The following is a 15,166-nucleotide window of genomic DNA, read 5'->3' as shown; positions in this document are numbered from 1 at the left end:
TTTGACTGCGTGTTATATTTAGAGCTGAACTCATCGTCGCTGGTGGTCTGGTTGTTGGGTGGATCGGAAGTATAGCTTTGGTCTTTTGTTATCCGTCAAAATGAAGACTGTGGAAAGTGTACTCTTGCGAAGTATATTGATTAGAATCATATTAATATCCCAAAATCAAATGACACTTAATAAGCAGCAGCAGTGTGACTACAACTGCCTATAAGAGCCAGTTATAAACATGCCTCAACTTGCCCTCCTTTTTATAAGAGGTCCTTTAAAATGAATCTCCCAGCCTTTTGGGGCCAAACAAAGACAGAAAACATTCCAGCTATTCAGCGAAGCACCTTTCCCCTCACACAGCAAGCATGCTGGGACCAAGCCGCCAAACCCAGCCCTGCTGCTGCTGGACTGCAGCCAGTTGGCCCAGATATGAAAAGCATGGCTAGTGCTTACACGTGCCCGGGTATGCATGCTATGTGAAACAGCTTAGATAAAGGTATGTTTATCATAACACATACATGCTCTCTGCGAGCCCCTCCACGAGGTTTGTAGTCGGGGTGTTAAGCTGCAGATATTTCAAGGTATGAGACACATTTTTCAGTTTAAAACCATTTCAGTGCTCAATCTGGCTTCATCTGCGCTCTGCTCCCTACCGTACTAACTGACCCCCCCGCCCCCACCTCCAATCTGTTAGTCTTGTGCACAGGTCACTGAACCAGCTAGAGAGTCGACAGTGTGACAGCAACACACGTGTTCAAACTCCCACAGAAATTATTCCAGCAGGATGCTTTTTGTTTTTTCTGATTTGTTTCCAATGTTTGTGCATAACTAAAATTCCACAGCAGTTTACGAGTCAGACACCATTAGTTGATTTACCAGAAATTAGTTGGCAGTTGTTTTGATTATCAATTAACTATTTAAGTTTTTTTTAAGCATCATTCAGCTTCTGAATTGTGAGATTTTTCTTTGTCTTATGTCATAGTCACAGGATTTTGGACTGCTGTTCAGACAACCTTGGGCTTTTACATTTTTATTTTCTGACATTTTTTAGAGCAAATTATTAATTGGTTAATTGAGAAAATAACTTGCCGATTCTTTCATTTGAATAAAATAATTGTTTGTTGCAGCCATACCAACAGTTACTGCTCCCACTTACGTATATAGAAAATGAAATAAGGAAATGGCCGACGCAGCAAGTTCTTGAATTTGTTTCTCTTGAATTTGATTCAAACTGCTGGTTTTAACTGAAGGAATGTCATATTATTATTCATATACTCACACACATACTTAAAAGGAACTTGTACACCATTTACCATAGAACGGAAAGGTGCTTTAATGCAACTTTTTAGTTGTTTACGTGCACATGCATCACAAACAAACTGATCCTGCACTATTTCCTCTTTATCACTCATAACATGAGATGATGCTCTGACAGAGGTCTTATTTATATTAGGGAGTTTGTCTTAACTACCAGTCTGCCAAGTGACCGCTGCAGTGGTTGCTGAGCTGGCAGGACGGCATGTGAGGAATCTGAGTCTGAGGTCTGAAAGGAGAGCAGCTGGGAGCGAAGCAGAGAGCGCGGGGAAGTGGCCGACTCGAGGCACCTGTCCTCAGTGAAAGGCTCCTCTGTAGAGCTGAACAGGTGTCGGCAGAGCAGTTAAGCCCTTCACTTGAAGCGAACACACTCTTGAATTATAGTCATTTATCCACAGGGGCCCCGTCAACGTTAAGGTCATTGCCCAGTTGCCCCTCAGCCTTTCCGCTTCCTTCCTGCCAATTCTCTTCCACCTTCCTCTCATCAGCTGGGCTGTTTACTGCGGTGGTTCTTTAACCAAACAGCTCAATGACTCTGTCAAGTACACTAACCCCCTTGTGTTGTGTCTCGCAGCTCATTCTCACATATGTCAACACAGCGTTAATGCTCTGAACCCTTCTTCCTCCCTCTGCACAAGCCAACTATTGATCCCATGAAAGGGTCGCGCAGGAAGTCGCTCCGTCAGGTGCACGTCCAGATGGATCATTCAGTCAACTCGTTCAGGCTGGAGGAACTCTTTCTAGACTTTCTGAGCTCACCAACCACGCTAATGTCCCAGGATTGGTTGATTGTGGTGTTGGATTAACAATTGAGACTAATTTCAATTTCATTATAGATTCATCTGCTGATGACTTTCTCGATTAATCAGCTAATTATTTGGTCAATAAAATGTAAAAAAATACAATTTGCTCTTTTTGTCCGACAAACTGTCCAAAACCAAAAGTAAAGAAAAGTAGAACATATTCTCAATTGAGGAGCTGGAACCAGTAAATAAAATATCTGGTCAAATGCAGCCCTTCAGGAACGTCTTGTTGCAGAATGTAACTGTAAAGAAATTAACTGCGTGGTTCTCAATGTTAAAGCATTGCATATAATTTAGCTGACAAAGAATAAAAATTGCATCGTCATCTTTGTGATTTATTCTTACGAGGAACAGGTGACATCTCTATTTGTTGCTAATTCCTCTTTTTGTTTTCATCTTTGCTCCCCCTCTACTCTTTTATGCGCTGATTGAAAAATCTTGTCATTTATCTCATTGTTGCTCCCAGCAACAGGGGCAGGTTGAAGAATTCATGCTAGACGAACAATGCAGCCGAGGCGTTTTGAAACAAAGGAGGCGATTTGACGTCAGCACCTTGCCTCGCTGAACAAAGAAATTGCATCCACAAAGCAGAGAAGTGGACAACTGCAGGAGGCGCAGCTCTGAGCTGGCTCACAGTCAGTCAGAGGAGGGCATGTACAGGCCGGGGGCGGTTTTCTGTATTGCTTTAATCTACATGTAGGCTACTCCTCACAGATTCAGACGGATAAGGGGAAATAGGAGCCACAGCATGTCTGAGATTATAACAGTTGATAATAGGAGCAGCCATTGTTTATGTTTTATGAATTAGTGCATGTGTCTGTGTCTGCCAACTGCTCACACACACACACACACACACACACACACCTAAAAAAAAAAAAACATACCTTCCCTCCCAGTTACCATGGACACAAAAGCACAGGACCTAAAATTGTCACTGCCACTGATGTGCACACCTCACAGGCCTGACAAATCAGGAAAAGAAGCTTTTCTGCTTGCAGTTCAATGGGAATGCAAATGAGCACAAAGCAGAAATGCACATTATATAACGCTGTTTTCCTTTTGGATATCCCAATTTGACTAGTTTTTTTTGAAGGTGAGCAACATCAAGTAAGAAAGACGAGCTTGACAAGAAAAAAGTTAGCAGTTTTTTCTGCCTGAGAGGAAGTGACCCGTGACACATCAGACTCATGGCTGCGCTTCCCGCACTCTGCTGTGATCACGGTGACTCATGGCGAGGCAGGTCAAAGACTTTGACAAGGAGAAATCCAAATCATTATCCCATCTCCATTTTGTCTTCAGTTCACCGTGACCTCAGACTGTCTGGCAGAGTTCGAGTGATGCAAAAACTAATGCCCGTATCACAAATCCTAAAATAAACAATCCATGAGGTTGAGTCATTGTGTCGACACTTCAACAAAAAAACATTTTCTGTCTTTACTCTAAATGATTCGGCTGGATTGGACTTCACCTCCAGCTAATTAAGGAATGTGTCACAGAGGGCATTGCACGTTTTTCTTCTTCTCGTGGGATCGGACTAAAATAACTTGCACAGTAAAGCTGATAATGGTTTACCCACACCTGCTATCTCACGCACACATAGCAGGTCAGCTCGAGGGGTTTGCTTGTGTGCGGCCTACTTATGAAGGACAGGAAAGAAAAGACCGCTGCTGCGCCTCCTCCTGGTATTACTAGCAGTTTGATGGAGTTTGTGTTCAAAGCTCCAAAGTTTTCATCCAAATGTACCACAAATTGTATCCATATTTACAGAGAATCTGCAAAAGAAAAGGCAAATGAATGCATGTTTCTCTCCATTAATGTTATGCGATTAATAGAAGTTGGACACATCGAGATAAACATTCCAGCTTTTTTTTTTTTACTTTCAGTCCTTCGACAGGGCCAGCAAGGCCTTCTCTGCTGGCCTAAACATCATCAGAATATACATTTCATTTTTATATATTCTTTCCACAAATATGTATTAAATTATTCCCCATAGTCTATTCTCTTCATTTCATAGCTTTCCTCTTGGTTGCGCTGCTTCCAGCCTCAGATCGAGATTTGGAGGGCTGGCCTTTATGTTAGAGCTTTTATCCAATCATATTTCAGCCATGATGTGTTGCCAGGGTCCAAGAAATCTGCCCTGAGGCCTTCAGAATCAACAGTGCGGGCGCCTGTTGCTTAAAGTGAACGGAGACAAAACTGTGGCGTTAACCAATCAGATTTCGAGTTGGGGACACCGGGGCCAGCTAGCAGGTGTACGATAACGTCAGCACGTGCACGTCTTTTGATTGGATACGCACTATTGAGAGGCAGAGCTATGCAGAGCTAGCAACCTTTGAACAAGATAATTTGTGTAGATTTCTACAAGCTGTTTTTTTTCAACCCACAATGGCTGAAGGAGGAGAAGAAATCGATTTGGTCGCAGATATAATTACAACGCCATTTTAAAGACGAACCTTTCAAGAAAAGATCGACATCGTGAGAAGAGAACAGCCAACACTGACGCTAGCGAGCCTATCACAGCCGGGAAAAGGGTTTGTCCGCCACTTTCAAATCACGAACTACGAGCGGTACCCCGCAAATAATTGTAGGCATGATTGCAGATTTTTGTGTTTCATTTCCTTTTCCGGTGTACACGGGGTGAACAGGTGCAGGTTAATTAAAAGATTTGTTGCCCATAAAATGTCACTGGTTGTAGAGATTATCTGCACCGCCCACCTGCTGCTGTTGGTCGCAGAAATGAGGTGAAATTATCTGCCTTCCTGGACCTGATTTAGGTTATAGTAGTCTGCTTTTGTTACATTTTGTGTTGCTTTCCTTCTCGGCTTGTTTACGACTCACTTTTGCTCCACATATTTTCAAAGGAGTGACAGTCACTCAGCAATAAAATAATAGTTTTAATTGAAGGGTGCTGAGAGCTGCGTTTCTCTGAGGCTCTTTCCCCAGAGGCGTGCAGTAGATCTGCGTGCATTAAAAACAACTGACTTCGTCTGCTGTATAGGTTTTGGCATTAAGAGCAGACTCCTCTGGTGCCATGAGCTCATGTGTCTAGGTGCTGCTAAATTGTGAAACTTTACCTCTAAGTGGTCCCTGATTGATGCCTTTCCTCTGGTGGCCAACTGCAGAGTAAATTCTCTTTAAAGAGAAACTGTCCCTCCTTGGCCTCTGGGCTGGGTGAAACAGATAGGTGGTTTTGAAACTCGTAAAAACAAACCCCACGGAGAGCAAAAGGAGGTCGTTACGCAGGAATAATGAGCTGTTAGGACCAGCTAACAAGCCATTGGCATATTCCTCTTCATTCTTCTGCAGGAGTTAAGACCGTCTTGACAAAAAAGGCATTCTGACAGTTAATTCACGCTGAAATCCACACCGCTAAATTTAGGAAACTGCTTGTGAATGATCCTACTATGGGATGGTCTCATACGGGGAGTCTTAATTGGTTAAAGGAGCATAAAACCTTTGGAAGTCAAATCCTTTTTTACATTTTAATGGCTTTTTAACTCATACGCCTCTTGGGAATTTGTGTTAGGATTGATTTTTCTTTTCTTTATCTTTATTACTGTGAGGGAGGATAGTAGAAAGACTCCATTAAAGCTCAATCCTATCTTGACTGGTGGAGGTTTCATATATTCCTCTGGATGCTATCACAGCATTTACATCTTGGGTGAATCTCCTATTTATGTAAAGGACTGTTATATCTGCTACTATCCTAACTAATCAGAGAAAGTGTTTTAAAAGTGAAATGATTTATGTTTATCTCTGGATTTACAGGGCATTAACCTCCTGCCCTCTGTATCAACCATCTGTCACATATTCTGGCCATCAACAACATGTTAGCTCAAGCAAAACTTTATAAAAACATATAAAATGCCTTTAATATTTTGGCAAATGCACGTTCTTGCAGAGAGTTAGATAGCAGATTGGTACTGCTTCCATATCTGTCCGCTAAACATGAAGCTAACGTAACAGCTAGCTGCCATGAAGCATTCAGACTGAATACAGGGTCTTTGTGATGATTTGTTACCTTTGGACAGAACCAGGCTAGCTGTTTTCCCTATGTTTCCAGTCTTTATGCTAAGCTAATTAAGAAAGCCGGTTGCCGCCTGTCGCTGTCAGCAAAAAAGCGAATATGCCTGTTTCTCAAAATGTCCAGATATTGTTTTTAAATTTTAATAAAAATTATTAAGAAATTAGCTCAAACTGAACACCTGCACATTAGCAAGCATCCGTTTTCTGACTGACGCCCGTTTATTATTGCAGCAGCATTCACATGCTGATTGAAAATGCATTTTCTCTTATTTTGACAGACAGCTTGTATAATGGCCCAAAGCGCACTGCTGCTTCCACACTTAATCTGTATAAGTGCTGCGATTTCATGCTGTGCTCCTCGATGATTGTGACTCTAATAGCTGATTCATTAATGCCATTTCAAGAAAAAAATGAGGCGACTGTGTCTAGTGCTACTTCTGCCGCGCCATATGCATACAGTTGGCAAGCAGCTCTACTTTTCAATAGGCCAGGCAATGCCTTGGCAATCTCAGAGCCCCTCTGTCCAGTGCAGGCATTCCACAGGATTAGCGTGGCAGCTCCTCGAAGCCAGCCGCCGTCGCTGCAGATCACCCTCTTGAGCAGAAATCTGTCCTCTGAAGCTATGCTAAAATTAGACTAGCCATCTGTGATTAAAACAGCTAAAAATCACACTCGTCTGGAGACATTTATGGTAACTGCTACCATTTGGGGTGAATTGGTGAATAACGGTTGATCTTTCTTTTTCGCAAATGTGTGACAGTGGGTAGTAAAATGGAGAGTGAGATTTTTAACACCCACTGCAACCTTGACAGCAGCTTTTAGCACTTTTTTTTTAAAGAGCAGTAGGTCCATCTCACATGTGCGACATGTTAAAGCTCAGGACTTTCATTGATCTCCAGGCGCAGTCCTCCATCCGCCCCGCCCCTTCAACAAACCGCCCTTCAACCAGATCAAACGTAGAGCATCTCCTTTCAAGCCCTCTTTTCCTTTCATGAACGCAGCTCCTGCATGTGGCTACGCCTCCGTTATGGTGGTCTTCTTTTTATTTTTGCTGTGTACTGCGTGGGTGAGGGTGACTGCACTGCATGAGCTCAGCTCCTGATACAATTGATGGGACAGACCCCCCCTCCCCACACCTCCACCACCACCACCACCACCACCACTCTGCATCCAGATCAGCAGTAGTTAATGAAAGTGGATTGATTTTCCTGTACCTCCTGCATAGAGCGTATAATCTGGGGGATGAAATCGACCAGGAAAATAAAAGATACTACAGCATTCTATTACATTTGCTGTTTTATTTATTTAAAAGCCTGCCAATCTGTACACGGTTGAAAGGTATGAGGTATGAAACTGCATAACTGAGACTGAAAAACTGAAAGACATGATATGGATTTCAAACAGGGTGATAAAGAAATATGTTTGTTTTCTTTTTTAACGTAAGACGAGAAGATTGATACCTTACCTGATACCTTCTCATCTAACGTCCTGCTAAACGGCAAATAACTATTTCCCAAAATGTCAAACTATTCTTCTAAATTCATAATATCGTAGGTGCGAGTTAAGAGGAAGTCCTATACAACTTGAGTTCATGAAGGATATAAGTTCATAAAGTCAACAGAAAATAATTTAGAAGCGCTGATTTAACATTTCATGTTCTAGCCCTCCGCTCTCTGAAAAACACTCCATGTCAAAGCCCGATCACACTGATGGAAGGAGACAGTGCAAGGGGATTATAAATACTTCTAAGCGCTGTCTCCCCTTCTCAAACACTTAAGGATGGATTATGGCATCTCGCAGGCTTGCGCTCAGTCTGCAGATGGCTGCTCTTCCTACCACTGACTCTACCTCCTTCCTTCCTTCCTTCCTTCCTTCCTTCCTTCCTTCCTTCCTTCCTTCCTTCCTTCCTTCCTTCCTTCCTTCCCTCCTTCCTCTCGCTCTGTCTCTGTAACCGGCTTGTCCTCTGGCAGGTGGCTCTTTCCTTTACAATTTGCTATCATGGCACTGTGTTTCCTAAACTGCTCCTCGGGCAATTTGAGTCATCGTATTAATTGCTCACAAATTCAGACCGACTGTCTTATTTCGCCTCACCAGCTTCTCAGAGATACTTTTTATAATCACACAAGCAAAATATTTCCGTCCAGGAAACGTAGGGCTGTACAAAGTGCAATAAACCAATAAGAATTATCCTCTCACCAAGCCCTTATGTGTGAATAAAGTTACCCTTATTATCAATGGGAAATGTATTGTTAACAGGATTAAGATAAAATAGAATTGTATCCATCCCAAGGGAACTGGTTGTGCAACAGTTGCAGTACAAAGTAGAAATAATTATAAGCTATGTACACATTATGCCATAAATGTAAACCGGTTAACAGGATTATTACACCATTAATGGCAACATATTAGTTTATTGTTTTAGTTCATTAGGTTCACCATAATGTTTTTTTGTATGTCATGTTTTTGGTAATTTGTTGTTGTTTCTCTTATTAATACAGAAAAACAGAAGAATTGTGGGCTGTAATTCTTTCTTTTTTTTGCACCCATATGTTATTTTTGTATTTTTATATTTAGACTAAAATGAGTGGGTTTACATCGAAACACACCATTTGTGTACAGGAACAGAGCTTTTCAGGGTTACATATTATAGGAACATGTAGCATATTTCTTCCAGTATTTTTGCATAATGTTCATATTGTAATTTTAATGCAATATTCAGTATATTCACAGTATTTAAAATTGCCTGCAGACATTTCTGTGTATTTTAAGAAGATGTTCATCCTGTGCCAAAATATTATCTGGGATTTTCATTATTTCTTCAACACTTGCCATTATGAAAAAAATAATAACAAGCCCAAAAATGTTGTATAGTTGTTGTGTTGAAATGTAAATGAGCTCCATCAATGTCCTTAATCAGAATACAGTACGCAGTAGTATTACTCTTTATCTGCTGCCGGTGCCACTGCAAAGCTGACATTTCAGAAAAACAAACGGAGAATTTGTTAACCTTTAGACGCTTTATTGCTGTGTGAACTCACTCACAGATGGCTTGTGCTCACAAATGTCAGCACGGTGAGGTGAACTGCAAGGAGAAATGAATATCATTACATAAGCGATGATGGCATGAGCAAGCATGGCCTCAGGTGTCCTGACTGTTAGGATCTACGATGTATGCTTGTACAATTATCTCTGAGTCAGAATATTACACAAAACAGAGGAAACAAAGGCATTAAAATGTGCATTCCTTTGTAGGTAATGCTCATAATAAAACCTTCCTCTTTAATGCTTTTTCTATCTTGGTCCACATTTGGTCCCAGCGAGTGTGTTACATGGGGTGCTGGAGATGAAGCCAGGGAAAGAGGCCAGACATCCACCCACACACACACTCACACTCTCGTAGTAGTGCCTTTCTACCACTTGCATCATTTTTTTCCCTGCTTTGGCAAAGCAACACAATAAAAAAAAAAAGTATTCGTCTGGATAAGGAAGCATAAAATAGAGATTTTAAACTGCACTTTAAAGTTGAGCTCTACTTGATTTATATGATTACGTGTAAACACCATTGGAAGCGGTTTAATTTTCCGCCTGTCTTTTTAGGCTTGTCTAACACTGAGTCAGATGTAATTTATTTCTATCTTCTTGATGACCATGACCTGCAGACTGTCAGCCATTGTTGCTTCATATGAAACAGCTGCCAGTGGCTGTTAGTGACCCGCAGAGGAAGTCGGATGGGATTTTACAGGTGTCTTATTCAGGACAAGCGTGCACTAAACTCAACAAGCAGGTTCCTGAAATCTATCAACACCTTGCTGTAGCAATTAATACCCTTCTTCTGTGCTTTCTTGGAGAATTTATAGGACAAATAAAGTCTGTTTCACTCAAATTTACGGACTTTCCTTTGCTAAAAAGATAGCTCTTTTAAGTGCTTGTGGAACACTAAATCACACTGGAGTAATATTGATCAGACGACCCCTGCGGTGAAATATGGTCAGTAATTAATGACAACATTTGTATTTCACAAAGTAAGGACGGAGCAGATTGGAAGAAGTTTAAGCACACAGAAGACCTCTATAAATTAAACTAATATTAAAGGAGGACAGCATGTTGTACCAGTCCCATAAAACAGAAAAGATGAGTTAAGTATCCACTGTTTAACTGGCAGAACGGCTTTGCTGGGTGCTGGAAGGACAGTAATAATAAACGGCTTAAGCAATTAATCAATTATCAACATCGTTTGACTAATCTAATAGTTGTCATTTCAGCTACTTTGTTGACACAATAGTAGTTCTCTATGTATTCTACAGCATGAGCATGTGTGTGTTGCCTACTGGATACAAGGAATTAGGTAATTTTAGTCTTGGATATTGTCCGACAGGCTGAGCTCATTGTCAAACAAACCTATCAAGTAGTTGCTTTAGTGTGTCAGAAGGTGACTTGTTCACATACATTAGCATCGCCTTCCTATTAGAAGTGGCAGAGGAAAATGTATAGTATAATCTCTAGCAAACCACAGGTATGGACACTTTATCTTGTAGGCATTACATCCCACACAAGAAGCTGTCACAGCATCCCTCTGTGTGAATGTCCCACACAGAAAGCCGGTGGAGGAGCAGTCGAGATCCACCTGTGGGCGTGTGTGTCATCACATTCTGTGAAAGCAGGAGCTGCTCCTCCCTTTTCAGATAAACGAGTGCTGCAGAGAGCTCTGAATCAGTCGTGGGCGAAGAGAGCTCGTGGTGTATCAGGTTCCACAGGTGCAAACACCAGCCCTCGTGCCCCCGTCACTCGGCCTCGTTTTGGTCCACATTAGTCAGCATCACATTAGGGCGTTAATCTAGTTGTGAGGATGAGAGGAAGAGCTTCTGCAGCTTTTAAAGTCCGGTCATCGAGAGCACGCAGTTCCACGAATGGATTTTCAGTTGGTTTAAGAAGTAGCACAGCCTATACATAATAACTGACAACATTAACTGTGGAGTAAGATGACAGTACACATAATACATTAGTTTTATCCTCCACTGAATATACACTATTGTTCTAAATTAGTTTTGAGCAACATAACTCAGACTGAGCCTCAATTTTCATTTGGAATAAATTACAACTAATTGTGGGTTGTGGTAAGACAGCCCCAGAGACAGCTGGGAAATCATGAGAATAATCTTTGTAATCTAGATAATCTAATTTTGTGAAGTTACCTTAATTAAAGTGGCAGTAGCCGTCCAAAAGTCACACATCATTTCAATGTCAGAACAAAGCTGACCAAATGTCCGTTTGCTATTAGTGTTCGGACTTTTTACTTTCTATAGTATCAGTGAGGAATCGGTTACACTGATCTCAAAGATTTGTTTCCATACTACAAATTGCATTATGGTTGATTTTACAAATATCCAAGTTACTATAATGTAAGCCAAGGAAAAGCAGAACAAGCTGAAACTGTTTTGCCATTTTTACTTACTAGCTGCAGTATAACTGTATAAATAAATAAATCATCTTTCTACAACATCAAGAAAACTCCTGGAATATGTTGGACATCACAGACTGATGATACATGGAAGAATATCAGTCCCCTCTGTAATGTCTCTATAATATCTGAACTCATTATTGTTTAAAATAAGAGGCTCAGAAGAAAGAAGTCATGACTGCACACAGTCTTACACACACAAACTGAAAACCAGACGGATTTGGGGGGATTATAGGAACTCTATCTGAGATAAAACAAAGTTCCTGTTTTCTCTTCAACTTCCTGAGAGGAAAGAAGCAGGGAGTTTGGTTTCAGCTGTGAGATGAAGAACCCGAACGGTGGGAGCTGGTGGAATTCAAGGTTTTGTTTGTGTATATAAAAGTTAATCCTGGTAATAACTTGAAAAGACAAAAAGGGTTTAGCACGAGGATGAACATAAAAGCTGGAGGTGAGCTCCAGCAGGAGACAAGCGGGCAGTTCAGTCGAGGCTCCTCGATGCTATCTGAGGAAATACCTCGTGTGACAGAGGTCTGTTTAGAGTGTTAATGTGCCACAGACTTGCACTCTCCAAAGGCCTCATGCTTTTCATTTAGTTTGTTTAGTGTCTCTCGACAGCCCTGCCCTCTACAATGGCAAACACAGGGAGGTTTGTTCAGGAGTCTCTCTGTTAGCTAATATAGAGCAGCTTTCAAGGTTACTGTCACCAACATACCCGCTCTGTGTGGCCTGCAGGCTGGTCGCTGTCACTTGAGGGAAAAAAAACAACCCTCCACTCTGCACCGGTGAGATTAAACCTGAGGGATTTGTACTTCTCACCGCCTGGCTGTTAGGAGCCGCGCGCAGAGTGACGAAGCATGTTGTGCCGGCTGTCCTCGTGGTATCGGCTGGATGAATAGATGTCTGTTTAATCTGCGCCTGAAAAGAAGATTTGAGAGGGGCCAATAAGAGAGGGGAGAGGGATTTAAGGTCCAAGGCAATGATGGGTTTGACTAGTGGGTGCATTTCACCTGCAGAGAGGGGTGAATGTGTTTTTTACAAGCTAACACAACGTGATAATGTGTGTGCCCTTGTCTGGCAGTAAATTTGAGGTGATTTAAACATGACCGTCTCCGCAGCAGAGCAGCTGCAGAGCCTCGGCTGCTCTCGCAGTACGAGCGGACAGAAGGAGGCGATGAAACTTTAATGAGGTGATGGTATTATACTGTATGCTGTCCGGTCTTAAGCTGCTCCCCTGTGACAGCCCAACACAACACTGAAACAGTTGTTTATCGGCCTCTCACCCTGGATGTTCACTCACGAGGGTGTGAACTGTGGTCTGAGATCTGTGGTAGACAAACAAACATTTGTGGGAAACTTGTTTTAAAAGAGGCTGGCTGTTTGTGAGGTGCAGGTTCCCACTTGCAAGGATGTGCACGAAGGAGTTTTCCTTTTAGGCTTTGTGTAACAGTTATGTTGATCCTTTAATGACTGCATTAGGGCTGCAACTAACCATTATGCCTACTGATGAACCTCCTTATTATGTGTACGATTAAGCTAGAGCCCAAGGTGACTTCTATTGAATGTTTGTTTTGTCTGACCAACGGCCAAAAAGCACAAAGTATTTTAACCATATGAAACAGGCAAATTGTGTCATTTTAGAAGCTGGATCAACATTATCAACATTGTTTTCTGTCGTTCAACTAGTTAATCAACTAATCAATCGATGTTGGCCTTAAGTCAAATGTGTGGTTAGAGTAAAAAAATAGTTGTTCAACAGCTAATTAATTACAAACAATTCTGATCATCTATTAACTGTTTCATTAAGCATGTGGCAGGCAAAGGTCTAAGGGTCTACATGCTAACAGCTCCGTGAGAGTGCAGCTAAATGCTGACATCAGCATGCAGTATAAGTATTTGCTTTTTTAATCATTGTGAGCTGAGTTTTAGACTATAGACAAACTATTTAATTGATTTATTTGTAAAAAAAATAAAATAAATGTGGTCATGCTGCTCTCTAGCCTCTTACTGTAGAAAGCGCTCAGTAGTCAGAGAAGATGGACATAATTTAACTGGAGCTGCGTTACACATCGGCCCAACCTTACACTGCTAATGTGCTGTCACAAAGCGGCAGCGAGTTCAACTCACGAGCGACCAAGAGAGTCGAGCGGTATTATCAGCAGTGGGGCCCGAACACATGAATGTGTGGCTGCAGGAGCTTCTCTGCGACCAGGGGAGGAATCATCCTGACAGTCTGTGACTTGGCTCTTTTCGCCTGTCTGCATCTCTGTGCGTCAGATACGGGGCCAGAGCTGGACGGGGCCTCTGGCGGTCCCCCTGTCCGGAGCTGAGAGCCTGTCGCTTCCCATCTCCTCTCGCTGTGTGGTTGCTTTGCTCTCTATACTCCACATTGTGAGATGATTCCTCGGTGATGGCGATGAGTACTGGAAATGATTTCACACTACACGTGAGATGCTGACTAGGCTCTCCCAGTGTAATCGATTGACCCTCTTTTACAGCCTTTTGTGTCTTGTTAATTGGTCTCCAGCTCCCTGCTGACACAGTGACCCTGATGGAGAATTACTGCTGTCTCGTCATGCATTAACCTCCCTCCTCCCACCCCCCTCATTTTCATCAACCCTCCCTCCCTCCCAGGCCTAACCTCTGCTCCCATCCCCCCCTGTCAGCACACTCCCTGGCTTCACAGCAGCTGGGTAGACGGGGCGAAGTGCACATGCATTCCCATTCTGTCACATGTCGCTGTGCCTCTGGGAGCCGCGGTCAGGTGACGCTGCAGCCAACCATATTAAAGCGCCAAGAGGCAAACACTGACTGTTTGAACACTGTTGTCCCTTAATTAGTTTAAACATAATTTAGGCATGGTCAGGGTTACGAGAGGCCTTTTGCATGGGTGGTCAGATCAAGCTTCAGGGCTCGTGACTTTTGAACAAAAACACACATCTCTGTTGTCTGTAGTTCCAGTGGATTTCATGTGAAAACAAGTATTTAAGAGGTCAGGGCTTTTCATTAACAACCGATTAAGCAATACATCGTTTTGTCTATAAAAACGTTACTGCATTTCACAGCTTCCCACCATCCCGAGTTGATATCTTTAAATGTCTTGTTTTGTCCGACCAACAGTCTAAAACCCAAAGTTGGTCGTTTGCTACTATGTAAAACAGAAAAAAGATTAAACTAATGAATGTTTAAATGACTTAATCGTTTATCAAAATAGTAGAGTTGGAAATGAAGACCCTTAGAGAGCATCTCTGATCAGGACACAGCAGAGATCAGCCACCGATTGCCTTTTCTGTGTTTTTTAAGTAACCTTTGTGCGTCTGGGTGGTTTTTGCTGTGCAGCTGCACACTTAGATTCTGTGCAGCAGCTCACCCCTGGTGGCTGCTGCCTCCATTATTTACAAGTGTGAATATTTCATGATGACATCAGGGTGGGGACGTCCTAATGAGCCATGGCACTCGCTCATTTGGCCCTAAAACAGGCCAGTGAAGGCTCCTCTGTGGCGCCACAAAAACTGAGTGGGGGCCTATAATAAAGTCTTATTTTGGGTTTTTACTGCCGGAGGAAAACAACAACTCT

The 15,166-nt window shown here is 42.2% G+C and overlaps 1 protein-coding gene across 2 annotated transcripts in view; it reads left to right on the top strand.

Annotated features, from left to right (window-relative positions):
• Positions 1–15,166, top strand: part of traf4a (tnf receptor-associated factor 4a) — a 35,531-nt gene that overhangs the window by 8,383 nt on the left and 11,982 nt on the right. The window lies entirely within an intron of this gene.

The sequence above is a fragment of the Cottoperca gobio genome, chromosome 13 (genome assembly GCF_900634415.1).
Source record: "Cottoperca gobio chromosome 13, fCotGob3.1, whole genome shotgun sequence".
Taxonomy (NCBI): domain Eukaryota; kingdom Metazoa; phylum Chordata; class Actinopteri; order Perciformes; family Bovichtidae; genus Cottoperca; species Cottoperca gobio.
This window is presented reverse-complemented; position numbering and strand designations above follow the sequence as displayed.